The sequence below is a fragment of the Chlorocebus sabaeus genome, chromosome 23 (genome assembly GCF_047675955.1).
Source record: "Chlorocebus sabaeus isolate Y175 chromosome 23, mChlSab1.0.hap1, whole genome shotgun sequence".
NCBI lineage: Eukaryota > Metazoa > Chordata > Mammalia > Primates > Cercopithecidae > Chlorocebus > Chlorocebus sabaeus.
In genome coordinates, this window is record NC_132926.1 from 68,216,685 (window position 1) to 68,232,390 (window position 15,706).

The window sequence follows — 15,706 nt, forward strand, 5'->3', positions numbered from 1 at the left end:
CATTTTCTTCTTTAAATAAGTTCATGGAAAAGACTCATACAAGTGCTCCTGAATACAGATTTCTGATAACTTTGGAGATTGTACCGTTAGACTGGTTAAAAAGCTTCCAGGACTTTAATTAAAAAGCTGATGTGTTCATGAGACTTGCTAACCCAATATCAAGCAGAACAAGAGTTAGGTACATGGGACTGAACTAAAAGAGGACTAAAATAATTTTTTACTTTCTTGTTTGAAATGTTGCTGATTCTTTTTGTTTTGTTTTTCAGAGTCAAGGAAACTTTTTTCTTTTGAGCTATTTATAGCTTTTAACAACTGAGTGAAGTATACTCTTGTGAGCAAAATTTGAAGCACTTTTATTTCTCTAAAATTTGGAAATTGTGTATATTTTTATTTTATAGCAATATAGTTATTTGCATAAGTTCAGTAAGAATCTGTTTTATAACAGGACAAAATTAGAGACACTGGTTATTTTACCAAGGCTTTGACTGGAATGGCGTATTTTCTGATATGACCGGGTTGCATTGAGGAATTGAGGTTGACTTTATAGAATCAATATATAGCCTCTGAGAAAAACTGGCCTGGTACTTTGTGTACACAGTTTTCTTACAATGTTCCTGAACCCTGTGGTAAGCAAGGTCATTTTCTGACAGGCCCAGGAACCTCAAGATATTTCGGGACCTTGAAAAGAGAGGAATCACCCAATTCATACAGGTATCTGCAGACGAAGGTAAACCTTTGGCTTGGCTCAAGAGGCTTTTAAATGTCTAATTTGAGTTTTTTTAATGAAAAATATTCTAGTAAAGCCTATTTTAAAAAGCCTATATGGCCAATAACTATTCTTGCTGCACTTTATGCAAATAATTAGGCCAACTATAATAAGGTTAAAACTTATTTTGCAAATAAATTGGTCCTACTCTGATTTTTTTTAAAGAGAAGGGGGACTGGAAAGAGAAAAATTACATTTCAGAAGAAAATGATAGTACACATGTTAATAGATTCCAGGATTGTCCATTGTTTGAGTTTTTACTTGAACTGAATCCTGAATTCTTTTCTGAATAAGTCTCAAAACTAATGTTTCTTCCCACTTTTCTGACTTGAACTCAATGAAATTGCTACCATCTTTTTCCTGAAGCCCCTCAAGCTGAAGCTCTACCTTGGGATACAGGCAAAGAAAACTTGTCAGGTTGCCACTGCCTTCCACCACTTTAACTAAAGATGCTTTCACTCTAACATCTAGACACCTCAACTTAGTGCTTCCAGACTCTACTGATTTCAGTTCAACTTTATTCTTGTTGGATGGGACCATATGAGGTGCTGCTGATGACTCATTCCTCAGTATAATTAAAGAGTCAAACTGATTCCTGGGTAAAGCTGGTTTCCAAGAGTCATTTGACCGCAACTCTCGAAATGTGACAGAAAATGGGAAGCATACTGTAAAAACATCACAGTCCTGACCATCCAAGCCTAAGATGGAGAACCCCCAAGGCTGACTTCTCTAATTGGACCAGCAAAGCCCTGATAGATCCTAAGTTGCTACTCAGAAGACAGATTCCTAAAGATAAGTAATAAGAGATACCAAATACTTAACAATATTATTTGTCATTGCTTTTCTTATTTTTTCCATCTACTACTAAGCAGATTCTCTGTGCTGCTGTGGGGGTCTTAATTTCTTCAGGTGCTCACATGGAACTGTTGACATGATTGCCTTTTTGTTATGCTTGCTTGTGGACTTTGATCCTCCCAAATCAAAAGGACAACTCTATGTTTAGGATTTCTCATTCATTGGCAAAGAGAGGTAACATGTAGATGTCATCTGACTCAGTTAATAGAACAACAGTGCACCAGTTCATTAAACTGGCATATCCTGAATGCCCCCCCAAAATTATTTTAGAAGTCCCCTCTGTTGAATCTCAAGGAATTTTGCCAAAAAAATATTGAGGCTCTACCTTATTATAACACCTTCCTCGATGTTTCCTCTTCAGATAAGCAAGACCCCTATACCCTCAATATGCCTCCTAAGAGGCCTGTTCTCTAAACATATTGGAAGTCGCATATCTTAGCTCCCAACAAATTAAGCAATTTATTGAAACTAAACAGTCCACATACTCACTTTGGGGATCCACAAATCTATACTTGCCCAAATACCAAAAAGATGGAGCTGGGTACTTCCTCGGGTGAACTTTGTTACCTTGATGAGGAATGGCATCCCATGTGTACATGATTAGAAATCTCTCCCCAACTTCAGAAATTCTTGTGATGAAACTGCATTGGCAATAGACACTCAGCAGAGAGGAATTAGTTCATTAGCTCAGATTGTCTTACATAATTGATCTTACACAATACCCTTAAATTACATTTTAGCTGATGAGAAAAAAATATGTATGGTTGTAAATATCACATGCTATACTTACATAAATAAATCTGTGGAGGTAAAAACTCATCTAAAAAGAATTAGAGAACAAGCCATTTGGTTACAGCAGGTCTCCTTGACTGTCCCCAAGAACTGGTTTTCTGGCCGGGCGCGGTGGCTCAAGCCTGTAATCCCAGCACTTTGGGAGGCCGAGACGGGCGGATCACGAGGTCAGGAGATCGAGACCATCCTGGTTAACATGGTGAAACCCCGTCTCTACTAAAAAATACAAAAAACTAGCCGGGCGAGGTGGCGGGCGCCTGTAGTCCCAGCTACTCGGGAGGCGGAGGCAGGAGAATGGCGTGAACCCGGGAGGCGGAGCTTGCAGTGAGCTGAGATCCGGCCACTGCACTCCAGCCTGGGCGACAGAGCAAGACTCCGTCTCAAAAAAAAAAAAAAAAAAAAAAAAAAAAAAAAGAACTGGTTTTCTTTTCTTCCTTGTTTTCTTAGATTCCTTATGGAATGCAGTCCATGTTTTCTGGATTGCTAAAGTTAGGCATCTTGCTAATTTTACTTGTGCTTTATATTATAGCCAAATGTGTATTAAAGTGTTATGGTACAGCATTAACTAAAACAACAATACAATGATAGTTCAGCACCATGGTGCCATGCCTGAGACACATGAATATCTCAAGCTGCATGCTAGAAACTTTCTCTCCTCATATCCTACTCTCCAATCATTGCCCCAGTTCAGCAGGAAGTAGCTACAGCAGCCTGCAGCCCCATACCCATCAGGATTGATGGGTGACAAGAGACAGGGGGAATTGAGACAGAGTAGAGACCCCTCTTAGAAGTCTACTAGCTACCTCCACTCTCAGCATGGAAATAAAGGAAAATCTTGAGTTCCTTTAAGAGAAATTCCAGGCACTTAGCTAGCCCTGAAAAGTAAGTAAGCACCTTCATAAGCATGAAGGAAATCGTATCCTAAAACAATAGCCAAAAAGTTAGAGTCAGGGAATGTTTGGTTCCCTGTAGAAACTAAAGATAACCTCTCAACATATGTCCCTGAGTTATTTTTCAGAAACCTGGACCCCTATTAAATGGTTCTACTTGTGCGTAGTCTTCAGATAAGGAGGAACTGAGGACTGAGCTCTGATTTGCTGTTCTTTGTTATAAATTTCCTCCTGAGTGACCTGGAGGAGGTCACACCCATGAGCCATAGCTCACATTCTTTTCTGCTGATCCCATATGTTTAGACAAATCTTTGCCTCCCAGTTGCAAATCAGAAAATCTTTAAATCCACCTATGAGCTGTGGGCCCCTGACTTTTTAGGTCAAACCAATGTATAGCCCCCATGTATTAATTTATGGCTTTGTCTGTAACCTCTGCCTCCTCACCTTTAAAACCCTTACCTGTAAGCCATTGGGGAGTCTGGGTCTTAAGCCTTAGCTGCCCAGTTCTTCTTGCTTGGTGCCCTGCAATAAGTGCCTCACTTTCTGTCACTGCCATCCCGATGTCAATGTCTGGCTTTGCTGCACTGGGCAGATAGACTGAAATTCAGTTTGGTAACACTGTGGGGACACACCTCAGGCACCCTGTGGGGAGACAAGGCTCTGCTGCTGTGTCATGGGGACTATTTTCTGGTACCACAATGTCTTTGGTACAAATAGAACTGTCTGTTCACCTAGTTCAATCATTATTCTGGCATTTAACCATCAAATTCTGGCCTATGTGAATCTGGGAGAATGTTTACAAAGACCTCCTGAGAAAACTGTGGGTCTCAAAGCCAGCAATGTAAAGACCATTATTTTTCAGAGCCTAATACCAATTCTGCTCATAAAAGATATGGAAAAAATCCAAAGGTGTTTTTTCCTACACTCCCTCACACATCACTCAACACTTCTGACACCGAATGTTGGGGGATATTTCCACACATACTAAGTACTTCTTTAGCAGATACCAGTTAGGTGGCCAATAATTCAATTCTGACACTATGTCCCTGGAGATAGTTTCAGATCCCAGGGGTTAAAGGCTCAGTCTGACGAGTACCCCTCACTTCAGATGCCAATCACAAGCCCCAGGTTGTGACCTGTGATTCTGACTGACCAGCTACAAATTGGGATTCCCATGAGCCCCTCGTCAAGCTCTGTTAATTTGCTAGAGCAGCTCAGAGAACTCAGAAAAACACTTTACTTATGTTTACCCATTCATCATAATGGATATTACAAAGGATACAGATGAACAGCAACATGGAAAGATACACAGGACAAGGTATGTGAGCAGGGGCACAGAGCTGCCATTCTCTTTACAGGCGTGCCACCCTCCAGGAACCCTCGTGTGTTCAGATATCAGTTAGCTCCCTAAACCCTGCCTTTTAGGTTTTCCTGGAAGCTTCCTTATATAAGCAAGAGTGATTCTATCATTGGCCATTGATGATCAGCTCAACCTTTAACTCTTTGCCCCCTCCCCTCCCCAGAGGTTGACGGTGGGGCTGAAAGTCATCAACCCTCTCATCATGCCTTGGTCTTGCAGTGACCAGCCTCATCCTGAAGCTACATAGCGGCTCCCTACCACCAGTTACCTCATTAGCATAAAAAAGCCACCCTTCTCTTTCTGGAGATTCCAAGGGTTTTAGAAGCTATTTGTCAAGAAATGGAGGAAGATCAAATATATATTTCACAATATTGCAGCCCCAGATGATGATGCAGTGACCAGCTGTTAATGTTATTTGCCAGCTAAAAATTAGTGGAATGCTAGAAATGGTATCAGTATCAATATCATTTTTAGAGTGTGACAAATAATAATTTACAGATTTAAAAAATAGTAGTTTGGGGGCTCTTTAAAGAAATTTTAGGTGAGAGGGGAGAAATAGTGTGTTAACTGGGGGGCTAGATGGTCTAATTTCTAAAGTGGGCTGTGTGTGTGTGAGAGAGAGAGAGAAAGAGAGAGAGAGAAAGAGAGAGGCAGAGAGAGAGAGAGAGACCTAAAGTGACCTTTGGACTGTCTGTTAGCTAAAAGAGAAGAAAAGTCATGAGTTTGCCCAAATCTTTATTGAGGGGACAGAGAAAAAATTTCCCCATTGAATACATTTTCAAGAAACAGAGAGGGACTAAATAAAATTGTGTGTTGATGACTTCCAAGTGGTGTTTCTTCCAATTACTGGTTATCTCTGGGGAATGGTGCTTCTTTCAAGGACAATACTAGAGAGAAGTTCTCCAAAGTCAGAAGAGGAAGCAGGAAAGGCATTCACAGCCTTAAAAAGATCAGGGATTTTGGAGTACTACTTGTGGGGCTGCATATTTTCATTACTACCTTCTGCTTCATAACAATGTTTTAAAAGCCAATAAGTGCTAAATGGGCATGATTTCTTTGATGGCTCATGATGAGTGGCATCATGAAGCTGTCACTTACAAGTACCAAGCACTGGCACTGATGGCACACCACAGGACAACAGACAGCAGTTCTCAAACTAGTCCCTAAACCAGCAGCCTCAATAACACCTGGAATGTTTGAAAAATGTGAATTATGGAGCCCTATTCTAGATCATTTGAACCAGAAACCTGTGGGCTGGGCCTAGTAATCTGTGTTTTAAGAGACTCTCCTGATGACTCTGAAACATGCTGAAGTTTGAGAACCACTCTCACAGAGTAAAGCTTCCAGGCCTTGGTGTTAAACAGCTCCCCCTTGAATCTTCGCTCTGCCATTATGACTATGTAACTTTGGACAAATTTCTGAATTTTAACCTTTTTGCTAATCTGGAAAATGAAGACAATAATTTTCCATTCTTCACTGGACTTGTTTCAATACTAAATGAGATTGAAAATAATTGCAAAGCCTTTTAGTACAGTCTCTAGAAAACTGACTTATCAAGTCCCCACCTAAAGGCTAGAGTGAGAATTATTATTCCTTCATAGAGTTGCCAGATACAATGAATAAAAATACAACATGACCAGTTAAATTTGAATTTCAGAGAAAAAGTTATTGTATACTGTTGCATTCTTCTATGTGCTTTGCTAGTAGTGCATGGGACATACTTCATACTGAAAAATTATTGATTGTTTTAGTGAAATTCAAATTTAAATGGATGTCCTATATTTTGTCTGGTAACCCTATTCCTAGGTTTCAGATGAACATGCAGCTTAAACAGGTTGAGTAATTGTCCAAAGTTATAGGGTTAGTGATGTAATTGGGATTAGAGCCCTGGTGTGGCCTATTTTCACACCAGATTCTTTCTATTTTTGTATGATCCCTCATCCCGGGCATGTGGAACCAAGGAATTCTCTGGAAGGACTAATTTCCTTCTCTTTTTAAAACTGTTACTGGAGTCGTGAACATGTATATAGGCAGAAAGGACTGTGTGGTGTTGCATTTCCTATTTCTGAATGCATTTTCTAATATCCAAAATTCTCTCAAAATTATCTTACCCTCATTAAGTAAACATGGGGGAAAATCCACAGATTACTATATAGAATTTATATCAGCATTGAGCGCATGTGGTATTTGTTAATTAAACAGTATTCTCTTTCGCTTTTTTTTTTTTCTTCCTGAGACAGGGTCTCACTCTGTCCCCCTGGCTGGAGTGCAGTGGTATGACCATCCCTCACTATAACCTCAATCTTCTGGGCTCAAGCAATCTTCCCACCACAGGCATGCACCACCATGCCCAACTAATGTTTTTGGTTTTTCAGTAGAGACGAGGTCTCACTATGTTGCCCAGGCTAGTCTCCAATGCCTGAGTTCAAGCAATCCTCTCTCCCTGGCCTTTCAAAGTGCTGGGATTATGGGTATGAGCCACTGCAGCCGGCCCTCTGTCTCTTTCTTTTAAGGTCATCCTTATAAGGCAGGAGGATAGGATCTGGAGGCAAGTAACCTAAGGCTGTTTCACACTGACTTCCTTTAACCAAATTGAAAGGAAAACCTAACTTTCCACGCCTGAGTAACAAAAGGAACAGAGGCTACCCCCTTTGCAAACTCCTCCCCTTTTCTGCACTGCAGATGGGAAATTGGCTGTTGGTGACAAATCAAACTGATTGTGGGTTAAGTATTCGTGTGCAACTTTGTAACTTCACTCCAGTCTCTGAATGGTTTCTGTCCACAACCAATCAGACTGATTGCAGGCCGAGTCTTCATTTGCATAGAAGTATAACTTTGTAACTTCACCCTAGCTTCTGACTGGTTGCAAAAACCAATTGGTTTGCACAAGAGTGTGACATGTGTAACCACTTCAGCCTCCAGTTGGCTGCTTTCTGCAACCAATCAGATTTGCTTGGTTGCAGGCTACCTAGCACTTGATTTACATGAGGTGAGCATGAAGTGGCCAATGGGAAACTTCTAGGGGGTATTTGGACCCAAGAAGATTCTGTATCCGGACCCTTGAGCTGCTTCTCTGGCCCGTTCCCACACTGTGGAGTGTACTTCCGTTTTCAATAAATCCCTGCTTTGTTTCTTTTGTTGCCTTATTCTTTCTTGGCTTTGCTGGGCATTTTGCCCAATTCTTTGTTCAAAATGCCAAGAACCTGCACAACTTGCAGTCACAACCCTCTACCAGGGACATATCTTGGCAAGCCAGCCAGGAGGAAAGGTAGGCCCAAAGTTTGGGATTTTTTTCCTTTCCTCTTTTAAATCTTTCTCTCTCTCTTCCTTTCCAACTCAGTGCCCTAGGTGGACACCACCTAAGCATGGAGACTTCATGCAAGTTTCTGCCCAGGGCCACTCTCTGGTGAACTGAAAGGTTTCCACGTGGAAGTGCCTGACTGCCACTGCCCAGTTCAAGTGAGGGACCTGAGTCCTTTTTCCTGTTTTCGTTTTTCTGAGTCCTATATTTTTTTCCCTTTTTCTGAGGTTTTTTTTTTTTTTTTCTTTTCCTTTTCTCCTTTTTCAGTCTTTCAGCGATGGTTTCCTAGTAGCTCCTGGTAATTGAGGGAAACTGACTGGGGCCGCTCTCTGGTGTGCTCTGAAGGCCAAGAAGCAAACAGGGATGTATGCCTTGCCTGGAAAGGGAAAAGACTCTTTTCTGTCCTTTCTGGTTATACTCCTGGAACCCTACGTGTGACACAGTTGGCTGCAGCAGCTCATCCAGGGCGAATTCACACACGTTTCAGGTAACTTAAACCCCTTCTTTTCTTATGCTAAATTCTTCCCTTCCCCCACACAACTGGCTAAGGACAGAAAACCCACCTAGCTATGCAAAAAGGTTATACAAGTCAGATGGCCTGGGCATGTGGTAGGTGGTGTGTGTGATGCATGGCGGGTGGGGATTATTATTGCCTAAGTTGAAAGAGTCAAAAAGTTGCTTTAAGTAGGATAGAAAAACCTCAAGAAAAGTTCACAGTAAGTCCTCAGTGGTGGAGAGAACCATTCCAAAGCAGTGCTGGCACCCATCTAAGGTTGGCAACATCCAACAGACTCAGCCAGGGCCCTAAAGGGGGGATGCCCCCAGGGACCCTAGTCTGGGCCCGTATTTTTTCCAGGGGAATGCTCCAGGTAAAATTTGGGTCACCTAGTGAGCCCTCCACTTTTCAAAGTCTCTTTTCTAGACCACTGTGGGCAACTCTCAGTCTATTCCACCTGATTCCACTGTAGACAACCCTCCACCTATTCCACCTGATTCCCTGCTTGAACAATGTCCTAGACCACATTAATGAACAGGTTAACCTGCTGACATGGTATACTGGAAAACTGGGGAAGGATAGAACAGCAGTGCCAGTCAAAATACAGCTTAAAGATCCCAACTATTTTCCCAATATAAAACAATACCCTATTAGGCAGGAAGCAAGAAAAGGCCTAGCACCCATAGTTGAGGTAATACTTACCTATGGGCTCTTAAAATCCCCTGCAATATCCTCATCTTATCTGCTCTAAATCTGTAATTCTCCCTGCAATATCCCCATCTTATCTGTTCTAAAGACTTCGAGGGGCCGGGCGCGGTGGCTCACGCCTGTAATCCCAGCTCTCAGGGAGGCAGAGGCGGGAGGATAGCTTGAGCCCAGGAGTTCGAGACCTGCCTGGGTAATATAGCGAGACCCTGTTCTCCACAAAAAGGAAAAAAAAAAAAAAAAAGACAAAAAAAAAAAGACTTCGAGGGAATACTGGTTAGTACAGGGCCTCAGAGTAATTAATCAGGCTGTCACCACTATCCACCCATTAGTGGCAGATCCATATACCCTCCTGGCTCGGGTGCCAGGGGATGCAAAATGGTTCTCAGTTCTAGACCTAAAAGACGCTTTTTCTCTATTTCTCTGGCCCCAGAGTCCCAATACCTTTTTGCCTTTGAACAGGAAAATCCTAGTACCAGGAAAAAAACAATAATACACTTGGACAGGCCTCCTTCAAGGTTTTCGGGATAGGCCCCATTTTTTTGCCTAGGCCTTAGACAGGGATCTGAGGGACCTGCAATTGGGGAACGGGAGTATATTTCAGTATGTGGATGGCCTTCTTGTGTATAGCCCAACCCAGGAGGTTTCTGACCAAAATACTATAAAAGCTTTGAATTTCGTGGTGGACAGCGTATACAAAGTGTCCAAAAAGAACATGCAGACTACCCTCCAATGGGTCCAATATTTAGGGTATGTCTTAACACCTGGAGCCCAGCAAATATCCCCAGAACGAGTGCAAGCCATATGTGATCTGGGGGCGCCCCCACACCAAGCAGTAGCTTAATTCTTTTTGGGGGAATGGCCAGGTTTTACAGAATATGGGCACCAAATTTGGGGATCATAGCAAAGCCCCTGTATGAAGCAATGAGGAGATCTGAAAATGAGCTAATGGAATGGATCTTGAAAATGAGAGAAGCCTTTGCCAAGTTAAGACAGGCTCTCACCCAGCTTCCGCTCTTGGCATCCCAGACCTAACTAAGCCCTTCTTGTATGTAACAGAGAAGGGGGCATAGCTGTGGCAGTGCTAGACCAGAAATTAGGTTCAGAACCCAGAACAATTGCCTACTTTTAAAGAAGCTGGATAGAGTGGCCTCGGGGTGGCCAAGTTGCCTGCAGGAAATAGCAGCCACTGCTATGTTAATGGAGGAAGCCACTGAAATCACCCTGGGCCAACCACTGGAAGTTCTAATACCCCATCAGGTAAAATCAGTCTTATAGATAAAGGGACACATCTGGATGATGGGGGAAAGGTTAACCAAATACCAGACCATGCTCCTAGACAATCCAGACGTAATCCTTAAAGCCTGTAACACTCTGAATCCAGCTGCATTGCTGCCCATAGCCCCAGTATCTGATCATTCCTTTGAGCAGGTCATTGCACACACGTGTTAGCTGGCCTGATCTAAAAGACCAGCCTCTTCCAGACGCTGAGGATGACTGGTTCACAGGTGGAAATAGTTTTGTATCAAATGGGGGGCACTGAGCTGGATATGCAGTACTAAATCATAACACAATTATCGAAGCCCAGCCACTGCCCCCTGGCACATCAGCACAGAGGCTGAAATCATTGCTCTCACTTGAGCATTAATGTTGGGACAAAGAAAAAAGCTTAACATCTATACAGATTCTAAATACGCATTCCTTGTGGTTCATGCTTATGCTGCAATCTGGAAAGGGGACTACTAACTAGCAAACACTCCCTTATAAAGCATAGGCTTGAAATTCTTCAGCTATTAGAAGCAATGCATCTGCCAAAGCCCGTGGCTATAATTCATCGTAGGGAGCATCAAAGCAACTTAACCCCTATAGCACAAGGGAACAGCAAGGCTGACAGAGAAGACAAAGCCACAGCCTTCAGAGTGCAATCCCAACAGATCCTAGCAGCGTTCCCTTTCTATGATTCCCCAATAGAACCTGAGTAGCACTACAGAAAGAACAACTAATAAAGGAACCAAGGGGATAAAACCAAGGATCCTGGTGGTATATGGGGTCAAAAACATATGTCCCTCTGACAGCCCAGTGGAAAGTTAGAAAAGTCCTGCATGCCTCTTTCCATGTGGGGAGGGATGCAACTCTGGCCATGGTAAATAAGCTCTTTACCAGGTCTAACCTAGCTTCAGTGGCTAAGCAGGTCTGCCAAGCCTGCTGACTATGTGCACTTAACCCAGGAAACAAAATGTCTCCTCTAATAGAACCAGTGCAGAGAAGAGGAACTTATCTAGCAGATAGTCTTCTAGCAGAAGACTGGCAATTAGACTTCACACATATGCCAGCTGACAGAGGACACAAGTTTTTGTTAGTGCTAATAGATACCTTTACTGGTTGGGTCAAAGCTTATCCTCCCAGAACAGAGAAGACTAATGAGGTTATAAAGTTTCTCTTAAAAGAAGTAATCCCCTGGTTTGGGTCACCTCAGAGCCTCCAAAGTGATAATGGCCCATCATTTATCTCCCAGATAACTCAAGGGGTTGCTAAGGCTCTCGGAATAAAATACTATTTACATTCAGCATGGAGACATCAATCCTTCAGGAAAGTAGAAAGGGCTAACCAAGCTCTAAAATGAGCATTAGCTACACTATGTCAGGAAACATCAGAAACTTGGGTCACCTTACTGCTCATAGCCCTCTTAAGGATCCATAATAACCCTAGAGCAAAAATTAATATAAGCACATTCAAAATGTTATATAGAAGGCCATTCTTAACTACTGATTTAATTACTGACCCGGAAACAGTAGGTTTAGTAAAATACCTAGTCAACCTAGGACAATTTCAACAGCTTTTACAAAAGTTTGGAGGTCAAAGGCTCCCCACACTGGGAACTAACCAGCAGCCCGATATCAGGCCAGGAGATGAGGTACTTGTTAAAACATGGAAGGAGGAATCACCTGCTCAACAATTACAACTCAAATGGAAGGGACCATTTTCAGTAACACTGGCCGTGCCTTCTGTGGTAGAAGTAGTAGGATTAGATAGTTGGATACATCTTTCAAGGATCAAGCCAGTGATACCAGAAACCCCAGATCAGGAACATGAAGTTCCCAACAGCCACTAAACCTGTGAACCTGTGGAAGACCTGAAGTACCTGTTTAGAAGACAGCCAAAAGATAAGTAAATGCCCACCAACTTTCCTTGGTGTCTTTGTTGCATCGTTACTGTGGGCTGGATAATAGTAGCCATTTTTTATTTTTGCAGTGTAATTGCCTTCTTCCAAATGGATGGAATCACTTCCCTTATAGTAATTAAGCAGAATTTTTATTTCTATAACAAACATTCCTGACAGCATAGGCATCCACTCCTGAAATTCCCATTAAATCTTTTAACCGAATTCATTTCCTTTTGCCTAGAGATCATCAAGCTTCAGATAATCATGCGACAAGGCTTCCAGCCAGCTCCAGGTGAAGGCACCGTCCCCCGCCATCAAGAAGCACCCTGTCTCCACGCGACAGAGTGGAGTGAGAGTTCTGGAATCTCCAACAGGTAGGGACTATGCCCCAAGTCAAAATCAAGCAGTTACAGAAGAAAGACCTTCAGTCCCTCTGTCTCCCATAAAGATTTATGGGGATCATGTCTCTCAAGGGGATGATGAGGCAGGATAATAGGGTCTGGAGGCAGGGAACTTAAGGCTGTTTAACGCGGACTTCCTAGAACTAAATTGAAAGGAAAACACTAACTTTCCATGCTTAAGGAACAAAAGGACCAGAGGCTACTCCCTTTGACCTTTTCTGCACTGCAGTTGGGAAACTGGCTGGCTGCAACCAATAAGACTGATTGTGGGCCGAGTCTTCATTTGCAATGAAGTATAACCGTGTAACTTTACCCTAGCCTGTGCTTGGTTGGTGTTTGCAACCAATCAGATGTTTGCACAAGAATGTGACCTTTGTAACTTTACTTCAGCCTCTGTTTACCTGCTTTCTGCAACCAATCAGACTGATTGCAGGCTACCACTTCATTTACATGAGATGAGCATGAAGTGGTCAATGGGAAACTTTTGGGGGTTTCCAAAAGTTTCTTCTTGGATACAGAATCCAAGAAGATTCTGTATCCAGGCCCTTGAGCCACTGCTTGGGCCTGCTCCCACACTGTGGAGTGTACTTTTCTTTTCAATAAATCCCTGCTTTGGTTCTTTTGTTGCTTCATTCTTTCTCTGCTTTGCTGAGTGTTTTGTCCAATTCTTTGTTCAAAATGCCAAGAACCTGGACAACTTGCAGTCCCAACTCTCTACCAGTGACATTTAGATGCTTTCAAATTATTCAAATGAAACAAGCATAGATTTGTTGGTAAATTTTAAAAATTGATAAATAAAAAGGGGGCTTTTTGTTCATGTGAACAGGATGACTTGCATCAAATGTGATTTATCTTGCTTAGACAGAGAAATCACACGGTTTTACTTTTATTTTAAAACATACTTGGATCTTTTTCTGTAACTCACAATTAAAACAAAAACTTGCTAAGTCATCATTGAAAATATTCACTTCTTTCCGACTTTTAAGAAAAGTTACTCAGGAGGGCAAATATTTAAAATGCATGATATATGTGAAGATAAATGTGAGATAAGAAGGGAGAAAAGAAGGATAATAAAAATATGTGCCACTGTGGCATTTTTAAATTAATGAGCAATCAATTTGACTACCTATTTAGGAATTTATTCGTTATCCAAAATGGCTGAGGCTGCACAGGCTGCTGCTTTTATCAAATTGTCAGTAGCAACCACTGCAAATACCTCAGAAATGTTAATAGAACAGGGCTTCTTTGACACTCAGGACAGTGCTAGGGCTAGGGCTCCTGGGGGTTAAAAGACAATTGAATTAGATGAAGCCTGACTCCTGCCCATGTGTTTATAATCATTTTACAGGGGCAGGACTTGGCAATCTAAAGTGCAGCAGGAGCAAAAATTCAAGACACTGTACAGGCAATACGAGATTGTGTGGTTCAGAATACAAGCTCATCTCATAACCTTACTTTTTTCAGGTAAACTTAAGCAGATTCTAGAATGCTTAAATACATATTGCTGTTACCTGAAATCAATTTGTTAGAAGTCTCCTTTATAGTCTCTTTCATTCATTTTATAAACCATGCAAGCACAAATTCAAGGCAATATTTACCTTTTGTCTTATGCAAAGAGTTTAAAAAGTTTCTTAAGGATAACTTCCATTTATGAACTTTAGGATTATTGGTAAAGTAGTCATCTGTGTACTTATAATTACACGTATGTACTTATAATTAATTTGCTTTATAAAAAATATATAGAATGAAGTTAATTTAGAAGGGTGCTTTTTCTCTAGGCTCATATTTTCTAAAGTACAACACTTTCACTTCTGCCTTAGTTGTTGGAAGAGAGATATCCTTCTGAATCTATCTATGTATGATGCTGTCAATGGATATTTTATCTCAGATCTCAAAAGTACCTCTTTGTATAACATTAAGAAAGCGATTTTAAAATTTATCCTCAGTGTATGGTTGAAAATAAATGTAACCATTCATTTTATCGCTTTTTAAGTCATCTTTAAAACTTTTGTTTACAAAAGTATCTAACTAAATTTGTGTAAAATATATTATTTTCCCTTTTTAAAAACAATTCTGTCAGCTGATCAGTATTACGTGTTACAAATTAATATTAACTGAGGTGATATTGGGCTAATGTGTTGTGGCAGAGAGTATAATGCTCAACAAATACATTTCTTTTCCTACACTTCCCAGCCCCCTTGCACTTTTTTCTTTGAGACAGGGTCTCACTCTGTTGCCCAAGCTGGAGTGTAGTGGTGTGATCACAGCTCACTGCCATCTTGACCTCCCTGGGCTCAGGTGATCCTTCTGCCTCAACCTCCCAAGTAGCTGGGACTATAGGCATGCACCACCATGCCCAACTAATTTGTGTCTTTTTGTAGAGACAGGGTTTCACCATGTTGCCAAGGCTGGTCTCAAACTCCTGGGCTCAAGCCATCTGCTCAACTAGGCCTCCCAAACTGCAGGGATTACATGTGTGAGTCACCGCGCCCAGCTCCCTTGCAATTAGATGAGGTTCAGTGAGGAGTTTTAATCAATAAAACTTGGGAGTCAATGATTGTATCTCTTCCTAGCTAAGGTAGGGAAAAGTCCACATACAAGTTTCTCGTATCATTGGCATATATTCCACTTGGTGCAGTTACAAGATGGTGCAGCCTCTATTGTCCTAGATTCCCCTATGGAACTGCAGTCTGCCAACCCATGAGGGACATGTAGTGTGAGTAAGAAATAAGTTATATTAAAGCAGAGCAACTTTGAGATTAATTTGTTATCACAGCATAAACTTGCCTACCCTCACAAATTGTCTTTTTGAAACAAATAAAACAATAAAGAGAATGCCCTATCATAAAAATTGTTGTCAAGGCTTGACTATAAAGTCATTTTCCTTTTAGTAAGAAGTAGTTTGAGAATATGCTCACCTTATATTTGATGAACATACCTCACCTTATCTCTTGATGAAACAGGTTGACTGTTTCTT

The 15,706-nt window shown here is 41.5% G+C and overlaps 1 long non-coding RNA gene across 2 annotated transcripts in view; it reads left to right on the forward strand.

Annotated features, from left to right (window-relative positions):
* Nucleotides 1-8,006: 8,006 nt before the first annotated feature.
* Nucleotides 8,007-15,706, forward strand: part of LOC119627892 (uncharacterized) — a 56,110-nt gene continuing 48,410 nt past the window's right edge. The window contains exons 1-3 of one of the 2 annotated variants that reach the window (XR_005244089.2): nucleotides 8,007-8,451; nucleotides 12,570-12,702; nucleotides 14,078-15,563. This is a non-coding gene — a long non-coding RNA (uncharacterized lncRNA). Of the gene's footprint in view, nucleotides 8,452-12,569; nucleotides 12,703-14,077; nucleotides 15,564-15,706 lie in introns of those variants that run through there. The other variant, XR_012090705.1, reaches the window with a different exon arrangement.